The sequence below is a fragment of the Muscardinus avellanarius genome (assembly GCF_963383645.1).
Source record: "Muscardinus avellanarius genome assembly, chromosome: 8".
In the NCBI taxonomy this organism is placed as follows: domain Eukaryota; kingdom Metazoa; phylum Chordata; class Mammalia; order Rodentia; family Gliridae; genus Muscardinus; species Muscardinus avellanarius.
The window spans coordinates 26873436-26885908 of record NC_137794.1 but is presented as its reverse complement, the minus strand read 5'-3'; positions in this window follow the sequence as shown (position 1 = coordinate 26885908).

Here is a 12473-nt window from a genome sequence, read left to right as displayed (position 1 = left end):
TATTTAAGCTGTATAGCATTTCAAAATTTATGCTGGGATGGACTCTTATTAAACATTTTCATTCAGTGAACAAGTTCACATGGAAAAATAATGTTATAAATTCCAAGATGAGAAACTTGACTATAGCTTGAGCAGTTTTGACAGACAGGACTCATAATTTAGTTCAGCCATGCCTTTCCAAGGTAAATATAGATCTATCAGGAACATAATTAGCCAATCTTCATTTTCCCCCACCTTGGTTGCAGATTCGATTTTTTTTCTCCATTAGCATTTAGAGAGAGCAGTTTGTATAATACAATCAAGAGTTGGATATAGGAAGGAGAAAGCAGGAATCACATCATCCGCTGCAGGAATGTGTCATTCTGAGCCCTGAAGCTGATTTTATTTGGGTTTAACAAGGTATTATCTCCTACTCTTTTATGATATTGCAAATACTAACTTACAACAGGGAAGAGTCACAGTAATAGTAGAAGGAAAAGTTGTCCAGCACAAGGAGGTGAGGGCTCACATGCGCATTTTGCCACACACTTCACTCCAGACCCTTCTGAAACTTAACCCCAAGGTCTCTAACTTTATCTGCCTGGAACCCACCACTTATTATCAGGACTCAACTCCAACATGACCTGCTCAGTGCAGAACTTTCTTCCGCTGCTTCTTCCCTCATCTTCCCACAATGGAGAATGCAGTCGTTATAGCCTCTGGACATTTTTAATGCTTACAGGTCTGCTTCTCCTAAAAATAGTAAAAGCATTTTTAAGGGCAGTGACCACACTCTAATCACCTTTTTTTATCTTAAACAATCCAGCATAACACCTGGCATATGTATGATTATAGAAATATTGCTGATGGGTCAATCTTGTCACACTCACTAGATACGTGATTCCATGTGAGAAGAAGCTTATTCCAGTGCCATGCCTTGAGAAAGTTCATATCTTTCTTGGAGGCAGCATCACTGCATAACCGAGGCACCACTAATGTTTGGGTATCGAGAGAAATGTCATCAGCAGCCTTCAAATTATTCCCTCTTTCAGCATTACAAGGTATTTATTTAACAGGGATATTCTCTCTCTCTCTCTCTCTCTCTCTCTCTCTCTCTCTCTCTCTCTCTCTCTCTTTTTTTTTTGGTGGTGGTGGTGGTACTAGGGGTGGAACCCAGCAGCTTTCTACCTCTGGGCTACACTCTCAGACCTATTTTATACTTCATTTGGAAACAGGGTCTCACTAAGTAGCTGAGGCTGGCTTTGAACCTGTGCAATCCTCCTGTCTCAGCCTCCCAAGCACCAGGATTACAAGCGTGCGCCACCACGCCTGGCTACAGGGATATTCTCTAATAGCAGCAGGATGTAAGGAAACTGGATCCAAAGATCCACCTTTCCAAGATTCTAAAGGTTGAGCTGAAATTTTTCTTCAATACAGACCCACATTGCTAGATCTTTTTAAATGATGTGCATGTAAAATTTACTTAACCACTGTTCTTGGAGAAGCTCTGATTAGCACATATTTTTTTTTTCTTTTTTAAGTAATGATTGCCTTCTCAGAGAATACCATGTTACTACTGGGACGACCATGATGCCCGGGAATGTTCTTTCTTCCTCTTCTAGGCCCAGACAGAGGGTATTGAGACCCCGTGTTCCAGGAAAAGTAGACCTAAGAAAGAACTAGAGACCAGGGTTAAGTGAGCACCATATTATGGCAGTTTGTCAGAGTCAGAAAGAAGAAACCAAAGGAGTCCTTTGAAAAATTGTATCAATTCTGACAGTGAAGGTTTAAAGGGCTCTTCCATTCTGTATTCTGAATCCCCTCTTCTATCCTACAAGTCTCCATTTAGCTTTGCATTTGAGAAATTGGAAGATAATGGTAGCAAGCTGGGAAAGAGCAATGAGAGGGTTGGCGGGGTGGCCGGTGGTGAGCAAGCGGCGCTTCCTCGAGACCAGAGACACGGAAGCCGGAGAAGGGAAGCTCTGTGTGGTCTTCAGCCCCTGGCTGGGGTTCCTACGAGGCTGCTGGGAAGCCCCGGGCTTCCTTGGGTCATGCAAGCGGGAACTCAGCGGACTGTTATTGGACTAGCAAACGAAAGGAGGAGCCTTGAAACTAGAGAAAGGAGACATACTTGGGTGACAATAGATGTTTTTTCTTTCTTTCTTTTTTTTTTTTTTTAGAGTCTAAGTTAAGACTAAAATAGGTTTACATATGTCACTTCTAAGGATTAAAGGATTTCAAGTGAGCATTCTATGGTTACCTTTATGTCTTTACCAAGATCTAAAAGGCCTGGAGACTCGAGCTTGTAGATGCCCCCAGAAAAGCCAAGGTCAGAAGAAGGGAAATAAGGATGGGATGGGGGAGGGGACCAGGACTCAGAGGGAGGAGCCCAGGGAGGACGCACAAGGGGTACTGATGTTACCCATGGTGCGCACAGGATTCCCCTGTGTGACTTGATGTAGAAACACAAGTGGTAGTTGTAGCAGACCACTGGCTCAGTAATAAGGATGCTGAAGCAATCAATGGAAAGGCACAGAGCAGTGAGCCGCCATTAAGGCCGCATGGGTCTAGCTGGCTGAGACACCAAGCCTCCAGCCGTCCCCGCAGGGTGCCAGGGTGCAGTCCCTGCAACCCAGGGCCCTGGCTCTGGTGAAGAACTTCCCTGCAGATGGCTTTGTGCGTGGTAGGTAAGGAATCCCACGTGTTGGTCGGCCTCCTTGAGCCCTCTTCTTCGCGGGGCCCTTTGTGAACTCGGTCCCCATTCCTCCCACATCTCCCGCGGGCACTGCGCTGCCCTCAGCTCTTTGGAATTCTGTGGGTGGCTGAGGTTTTCTTCTTCACTTCGTGTGCTCAGCGAGGTAGATAGAGGAGTAAGAACCCTGACACTTTCTCTTTGTGCACATTTTGATGAAAGGACAGTGATAGTCACAAATCTTAAAGCCGGTGTTGGGGAGATGTGGACGACACCTTGTTACCCGCAGAATCTCCCTCCTCAGATGAGCCCAAAAGCCTGGCATGTGTCCAGCGGCCCAATTTGGAGAGAATCCTATTTTATTCAAGCCCCAGATGGGATACGCTCTGAATGGTTCATTGGATAAATACCCTTTCTGCCCTCCACTAAGCCCCAGGTCTGTCTCCCTTGCACTTTCCTCATCTTTGCTATTTCTCTCTTTCATTAAAGTCCTTTGAAGTTGTGGATTATTTTTTCTGTCTTTGAAAATTCCTTCTGGCTCATGGATTTCAGAAGTGCAAGTGCTTTAAACTTTTCCCTCCTCTTTTGAATTAATACTGTACTCCACTTTTTTTTCTTTCCATTTTGGGGGACCGACTACTGTGTTGTTTTATATTACATTTTCATCTCAGAACTGTTTGAAAATGGAACTCATGCCATGCACGTGAATATTTTGCCTCCTCTAAGCTGATTTAATCAGCATGGATACCATTATTCAGGCAATTGCATGAATAATTTATTTTGCTGCTGTAAAAGTTTAATAAAAGTTTTCTTGTCTTTATCAAATTCCATGTTACTCTTTGTTCATTTTATAGCAGCAACATAATCAGAATATAAAGCAGCTCATATCAGAAAGCCATGAATGGCATGGACTTCGTTGGGACTCTTGTGGGCTTTTTATTGCCTCTTTGCTTATAATTAAATAAGGTTTTATACATGGAGAAAATATAATTCTCTATAGATCTAAACATGACCATAACTAACCAATCCATGGCATTTACAGGTAAGAAAAATTTGGAATTACATTATTATGACTGAGCTGCTCAGCCTTGTTTGGATTCTGCAGCAGAACATATGGTTCTTGTCCATGCATGTGTATGTACACATGTGACTCGCTACCCACCGCGTAGTGCTATGTGAGTGACATTCCTGTCCCAAGATAGTTATTTCTTACATAAGCAGAGGCAGTAGAAACAAGTTTTATTTGTTCACAGTTTATTTTTCTGCTAAAGCCCCAAATTAGATAATTTTAATCAGTAAAACTATACTTTTTCGGCACTAGGGATAGAACCTAAGGTATTCTGCCTATGGGCTACATTCCCCACCCCTATTTTAATTTTAATTTTTATTATTTATTATTATTTATTTATTTATTGCTTATTTATTTTGTGGTACTGGGGATGGAATACAGGGCATTCTACCTCCAAGTGACAGCCCCAGTCCTATTTTTTAGTCTTTATTTTGAAACAGGGTCTCACTGAGTTGCAAAGGGCCTCACTAAGTAGCTGAGGCTGGCCACGAACCTGAATCCTCTTGTCTCGGCCTCCCATATGCTGGGATTACAAGTGTATGCAACCACGCCTGTCTTTTTTTTTTTTTTTTAATTTGAACCAGGGTATTATTAAGTCTCTGAGGGCCTCACTAAGTTTCTGAGGCTGGCCTCACACTTGGAATCCTCCTGTCTCAGGCTCCTAAGTATTGGGATTACAGGCCTGTGCAAACTTACCTGGCCAGATATATTTTAGAAATCAAAATCTGAGGGATTTTAGAGAAGTAATAATATAACACATATTACATGTAATATAATATATACACATTGTTTATAATATAGCATCACTCAGGAGACAGTGCCTTACAAAAATGTTAAATATTTCCTCAGCAAAATGTATAATTTTTTTGTTGTTGTTTTTGCGGGCTTGGGGATGGAACCCAGAGGCATTTGACCTGCGAGCTACTCCCCCTGCCCAATTATTTATTCTTTACTTTGAAACAGGGTCTCACTGAGTTGCAGAGGTATCACTAAGTATCTGAGGCTGTCCACAAACTGCGATCCTCTGGTCTCAGCCTCCCGAATTTTTTTAATGTGTGTAGTGCTGGGGATTGAATCAAGGGGCATTCTACCTCTGAGATATATCCCCAGCCCTATTTTATTTTTTTATTTGGAAACATGGACTTGCTACGTTGCTGACAGTCTCACTAAGTTTCCGAGACTGGCCGTGAACCTGCAATCCTCTCTCAACCTCTCAAGTACTGGGATTACAAGTGTATGCCATCATACCCAGCTCCAAATGTTTAAGTGGATTAATTCATGATTATATATACTTCTGTGTCCATTAGGATCAGGTTTTATTGTCAAATGAGTTCAAATCATGTCAAATTTTGCTGCAAATTTGCCACTTTCACTTTGTCAGATTATAGATTTGTACCTACATGTCAACAAGAATTTATGGCCTCTTTCCATAGTCTGGGGACTTTGCTACACATTGTGCCTAAAATATATATCTGGGAAACCTGATTTCAGGCCCCTATCACATATGATAGGGGCCCTTCTCCCAAGTTGATAAAACAACTAAGTGCCAATATTTACATGTTCAAAAATAAAAACAAACAACAGCAACAACAAAAACAGAAAACATCTCGATGAAAGGCTGGAGAACTGGAAAAAGTTCCTAGATAAGTTTTCTTCGCTGCCTTTTTTAAGAAATATTTTTCATAAATGAATATATAGAAAGATAATCACTTCCAGAAGAATGAGACTTCTATGGTGACCTCAAGAACCAAGCCATAAATGCTGCATAGAGGTCTAAGCCCTTAAAATCCCATATGGTAAAAGATAAATTGAGCTTGATTATGCCACAATAATAAACAACTTCAGGATTTCCATGGCTTATAGAAAAAAAAAAAAAAGTTTGCTTTTTTGCTTATGTCCCTGTGTGGTATTTTCTTTAAGATTCCGGCTGGAAGATTGTCCCTTTCCTAGCACTTTGCTGCCTACAATAGGAGGAAAAATATAATTGAAGAAACATGCAATGGCCCTTGATGCTTCTGTCCAGAACCGCTATAGACCATTGCAATTCATGTTCACTTCGCAAAGCAAGTCATATGGGAAACCTGATTTCAAGGAAGCACAATCTTCCCACGTGGAGGGCCTGTGGTAGTTTCCAGGTAAAACGCAGCAGATTTTTAGATTAATACAGTCTTCCACACCTTGTTTCTTCTTTATTGATTAGGTGCCCTGTCTCCTCTGAGTTGGTAAGGTAGTGTCTCTATATTAAACAAGTGGTAAATCGACCCCCTCAATTAGTGAGAAGGTGTTTCTATCCAATGAGAAGTACAGTTTATATAGGGAAAATGGGAACTTGCCATGATAGAGGTTGACAAATACACTAAAAAGTATAGGAATTAAATGCTTAAGAATACACGTTGGAAAACAAAAACAATCAGGCCCTTTGCAATAGGAAGAAAGTTCTATCACCATTAGACAATAGATTAATAGCATCATCAAAAAAGGGAATAAGAAAGATTATTAAACCATTTTTGAAGTCATATTTTAAACTATTTCAGTAATATCACTAAAACATTTCTGCATATAGCCATTTTCTTTAAGAAATTAAATTCACTGTTATATTACATAACTACAGAGTAATCACCTAGAAAAATTAACCTAGCAATATGTGTTTTTATGTGTCCACTGGATAAGGAACATAAAATAAAATGCAAGGATATGATTGAGGATTAAGTATCTATTCACAGGATCAGTGCAGGATAATTTAAAGTAATGCTATTTTGTCTGTCAAATATTCAGTGATTCTTGGAAGAAATAAGAATAGTTTTGCAAAAGGAAATAATAAAACTAGTAAATGTATCATTCTAGTTCTTCCTTTCTCTCCCCCATCACACTCCCTTACTCTTTCTTTTAAATATAATGCCTTATTTTGGTCTTTCTGTGATCACAGAATTATAGAAAATTATAGAGGTTCCAGAAAAGAAGAAAAAAAAGGAAATGATTAATGTCATAAATATGCATGTATATACAAAATACTATGTATAATATATACTAATACAGTACTAATACAGTACTTAGAGAATGAGACAGGAGGATCCTGGGTTCTCGCCAGCCTCAGCTACTTAGTGATGCTCTCCACAACTTAGTGAGACCTGCTTCAAACTAAAGAATAAAAAATAGGGTTGGGGTGTAGCTCAGAGGTAGAATGCCTCTGGGTTCATTCCCCAGTTCCACAATTATGAATAGTAATAATAATAATAATAATAATAATAATAATAATAACTAACAGTAAATTAAAGAGATAAGTCAGGCCATGTAAAAAGATTATTACCATGTATTTATAAAGACAGGCATCTATAGATACTTTTAAAATTTTGCTTTAGGATAGAATAAAAGGTCATGAATTTTCGCTGAGTCAAAAAAGGCCTGAGTCATATAGACAGATATTTGGTTGTAGTAATTTCCTAAAATAATTATTTAAATACTTCCTGAAACTAAATGCTTTCATAATTCAAGTTATGTGTTTGTGATTAACTTAATTACATAAACACTTCTTATTAATATATGATGAATAATATCAATTCTGGTACTTGTCTACAAATATCAAATAATATCAAAAATAGCTGATTACTTGAGGCAGAAGAGGAATTTATCATTAAGAGCTGGGTGCTTCTGGTCAAAATATATGAATTCATGAGACCATTATTCCCACTCCAACTAAAAGAAGAGGCAGATAAATAATAACACTGTTATGGGTTTTACTTTTTTCATTAGATTGCTGAAGAGAAAAATTAAATTGAGAGAAGAAATCCATGGACATATAAGAATGAGTAAATCCACAATAGACAGAACCAAGGAGAAACTAGCCAAAACTGAACAAACTTTAATAGCCACATGTGGCTGCTAACGTGGATGAAAATTCCCAGGAGGCCCTGTGAGTGTGTGCTCCCACACCCAGCCTCCAACCTCATGACCTCATAGGGCCTCCACTGAGCACACACCTTGGCTGTAGACAGGAGGCCAAAGATGCCCACACCTGTGCATTACTGGGGTATAGTAGTATTCCCCAGTAGTAGCTCTAAAGTTTGCAGATAGGCCAAAAAGGTAGAGAGAGATACTCTAAGTCGAAGAAATATAAAGCAACCAGAAGCTGAAGGCAGAGCAAAACTGAGCAACGCCATTCGCAACTCACCCAGGCCTGTAGCTGGGGACCAGGCAGCAGCTCGCCAAGAGGTAAGGGCAGAGCAGCAAATTAAAATAATAATAATAATAATAATAATAATAATAATAATAATAATAAATAGTTACCAATATTATTATGTTATAATATAATAATATAAATAATAAAATAAAATAATTTATTTTATGATTATGATTGGGATCTTATGAAGCCTAGAAAGTTAGGACCAGGGCTAAAGAGCCAAACAACCACAGGAACCTGAATCGTGAGGTGGCATAGAAACACTGTCCCTGGGATGTAAAGTATAAGGACATCAGAATTATACTGTGCTCAGATAATTAAGTTCTAATCTCACTTACAAAACATTTGAAAATATAGTGAAGTAAGAGATCTAACAAAAGCTATACCCAACCTCAGACCAAGCTCAATGTTAGGTGAGATACTTCACCTGTCTCTGGTACAGGCATTATTTTTATTTGAGTAAATAATATTTACGATTTTTTAGGGAAAGGGTTACTGGGGATTGACCCAGGGACGTTCTACCTCCAAGCCATACCACCAGCCTTTTTTGAAATTGTGAAACAGGGTTTTGCTAGACTGCTGAGTATCTTGCTAAGTTGTTGAGGCTGTCCTCAAATCTCCAATCCTCCTGGCTCAGCCTGCAAACTACTGGAACCATGCTCAGCCCTTTTTGTTTTTGTGGTACTAGGGGTTAAACTCAAGGTCATGCTACCTATGAACCACACCCTAGACTTTTTTTTTAAATAAAATTCCTATAAATTACTAATTACTGCCAGGCATGGTGGCCCAAACTTGTAATGCCAGCATTTGGGAGACTGAGACAGGAGGATGGGGCTTCACGGACAGCCTCAGCTACATAGTGAGTCCCTTTACAACTCAGTGAGACCCTGTTTCAAAATAAAGAATAAAAAAAATAGGGCTGGGAGTGTAACTCGGAGGTAGAATGTCCCTGGGTTCCATCCCCAGTACCAAAAAAGAAATAAAAATAAATAAATAAATTACTATTTACTGGCCTTGAACCTGCAATTCTCTTGTCTGTCTCCCAAGTCTTGTGATTACAAGTATGAGCTACCGCTCTTGGTAACTTTCCTTTTCATACAGTTTCTGGCATAAAATAAAAACTGCGTGGTATGAAAACAAGGCGAGTATTGTTATTCATAATAATAAAATAAGTAGTTGATGGGAGTAGATGCAAATTGTTAGACCAAAATGTTAGAAACAGAAGATTAGATACCTAGTATAAATATGTTGAGCATGTTTTATTTTAAAAAACATGCAGAAAACATAGTCAACATATGGGAACAGATGAGAAACTTCACCACAGTACTGGAAACACAGAAACAAAAGAAATTCTAGGATTTGAAAATACAATAGCATAAAGTAAAAAATTATTTAATTTAATTTCTTTTATCTAGAAAAAGTAAAAGAATTAATCAATTCAGAGATAAATTATTTTAAATTATCCAAATTAAAATGAAAAGAAAAATTAAAAATTGAGAAAAGCATCCAAAACGTGTCAGACAATATCAAATGATCAAATGTGTATGTGCTGGATTCCAAGAAGTAGAAATGAAGGAAAACAGATTAAGAGACATTGGTCGCCGGGCGTGGTGGCTCACGCTTATAATCCCCATGCTTGGGAGGCTGAGACAGACGGATTGCACAGGTTCGAAGCCAGCCTCAGCTACTTAGTGAGGCTCTCAACAACCTAGTGAGACCCTGTTTCCAAATAAAATATAAAATAGGCCTGGGAGTATAGCCTGGAAGTAAAAAGCCTCTGGGTTCCACCCCTAGTACCTCCCCCACCCAAAAGAGAGAGAGAGAGAGAGAGAGAGAGAGAGACAGACAGACAGACAGACAGACAGACAGATAGACAGACAGACATTGGTCAAAAAATGTAAAAAACTGGTTAACTATATCAATCAATAAATCCAGAAATTTAGTGAGCCTCATGAAGAATAAATATAAAGAGTCTGAAAACCAAAGACAAAGAAATAATCTTAAAAGCTCCTCGCAACACACATAGCATTTTCAAGGGGGGGGGGGATAAACATTAAGACTTTTCACTAGGAACAATGGAAACAACTGACAATATACTTTTTAAATACTGAAAGAAAAAGGAAAACTGTCAGTTTAGTATTCTATAACTCCTAAAATTTCCCTTCCAAAACTAAGATATAATAAATATATTTTTAAGACAAACAAAACTTGAGAGAATTTGGCTTGAGCACAAATGTATTTAAGATATATTAAAATAAATTCTTAGGGTGGATGAACAAAATGCCCCATGGAAAACATATTACACCTGGCTGATCATCAGGGGTTCCCTGTGTGCAAAGCACGTGTAGCAAACTAAGAGCAAAGGAAGACTGGTTCACTTATGAACATGTTATGACTGTTGTCCAGGCCCTCTGTTGTGAATTTTCTACTAGACCTTACCACAAGTCTCATCCTAATATACCACAAACAATTCAAATGTCATTGGATTAACTGTAAGGGTTAAGTGGTGGAGCTTCTTGCTCCAGGACAAGCTAAAGATACTTACATTGCCCCGGAACATATTTCACTCCAAAACATCTCAAAATAGATCACAAAAATTATAGTTGAAGCAAATAAATCTATATGATTAGTTATAGCACTCTCTGAAATAACATATTAATTTAATACATCCTGTTTCTGTAATTTATTATTGATTATGTCAACCACCAAAAACTTAGTAGTTTAAAACAAAACTAGTCATTTGCTATTACAGTTTGGATATGGAATATCCCCTGGAAGAGCTCATATATTGGTAAAAATGTTCAGAGGTGATGTAATTGAATCGTGAGGGTTCTAATCTTATAAGTGGATAAATCCATTGATGGATTAGTGGATTCTGGGGTGGTAAAGTAGGCAGGTAGGGTGCAGCTGGAGCAGGTAGCTCTCTGTGGGTGTGGCTTTGGGGATTGTGTGCCCCTCCATCCCTTCCTTCATCCTCTTTCTGCTTCCAGCCATCATGACCTGAGTTCCTCAAAAAGACAGGACTAAAACTTCTGAAACCTCCAGAACCGTGAACTAATGAATATTCCTTCCTCTAAGCTGTGATCATCAGGTATTTTGGATCATAACAATGAAAATGTTGGCTGAAACATTTATTTTACTCACAAATCTGCAATTTGGGCATGGCTGAAATAATTTATATTTGTTCCACCCAGTGTCAGCTGAAATACTTTAATTAGGGCTAAGTAGTGAACCTGTAAGATGGTTCAGTCACAGGATTTATAAATTGGTGACAGGTGTTGGCTGGGGACTTAGCTGATGTGCTAGGTGGAGTATTCAGCTTCACTCACACAGGCCTCTCCATTGGGCTGCTTGGGCTTCCTCTCAGCATGGCAGATCAGTTCTAAAAGCAAAAATCCCTGCTGTACAGGATGAAGAAGCTGTCAGTCTCTTGAAGTGGGGTCCAAGAAATTGTCATGGCACCATCTCCACTGTGTTCTATCGCTCCAGTCATCAAGCCCATGCAGAACTGAGAGGCAGTGCAGAACTCCACCTTTTAATAGATGTGTCAAAGAAATCTCAGTCCACCTTTAATCTACCACACATTCATTAGCTCTTTAAATTTTCATAGCATTTTTACAAAACACTTATGATTTTTTCACTTGATCTTCATAGCCGCCATTCACATAGAAAAAGAAATATTTATCCCCAGGTTAAATAAGAATCTGATGTTTGATTATATGAAGTGATTATCTCAACTTATCCTGTGAAGAGATAATAGGGTCCTAAATTTTCAAATATTAAATTTTCATTTGTTGTTCTATTCATTAAAATGTGCAAATTTTATTTCAGGTTTAGTGTATACTGGCAACCCCATATCTTCTTATTTTTTTATAATAAATTTGTCATCTAATCCCAGATTTATGTCTCTAAAATTTGATAAAGTATGTTTCAAACTCAATCACAGGAGGGTCTGAAGAGATCCTTACTGTAAACAAACTCGCCTTGTTTGAAGGAGATGGTTATTCAATCTGTTAAACAAATTGTCCAAATTGTCTAATTTTTTCAAATTGCATCTCAAATATCTCATCTAATGCTAAATTTCCTCTAGTGACCCCAATTTGAGGTTTTTCTGGATTATTTTCTGGTAGAAGGGTATTCTTGGCATATACCACATGATACTTTTTATAATTATTTGAATATATTTTGTTTACAAAATCTAAGATCCTGGAGGGCAGGACTGCGAGACAATGAGTCATTCATTTTTCTTTGTCTCTAGGGCTCAGTATGATGGTAGTTTATACATGGCAATTGCTCAGTAAATATGTTAGAAAAATAGATAAGTAATTTCAAGGGATTGTAGTGCAAATTGTTTAAGTGTTGAAACAACTGTGTGTGTGTGTGTGTGTGTGTGTGTGTGTGTGTGTGTGTGTGTTTTACTAAAAATTGAACTTAGGGACATTTTCTCTGAGCTACACATTTAGCAGTTTTTTATTTTTTTATTTTGAAACAGATTCTAAGTTACTGAAGCTGGTCTTAATCCTGCCATCCTCTGATCACAGCCTCCCAAGTATATA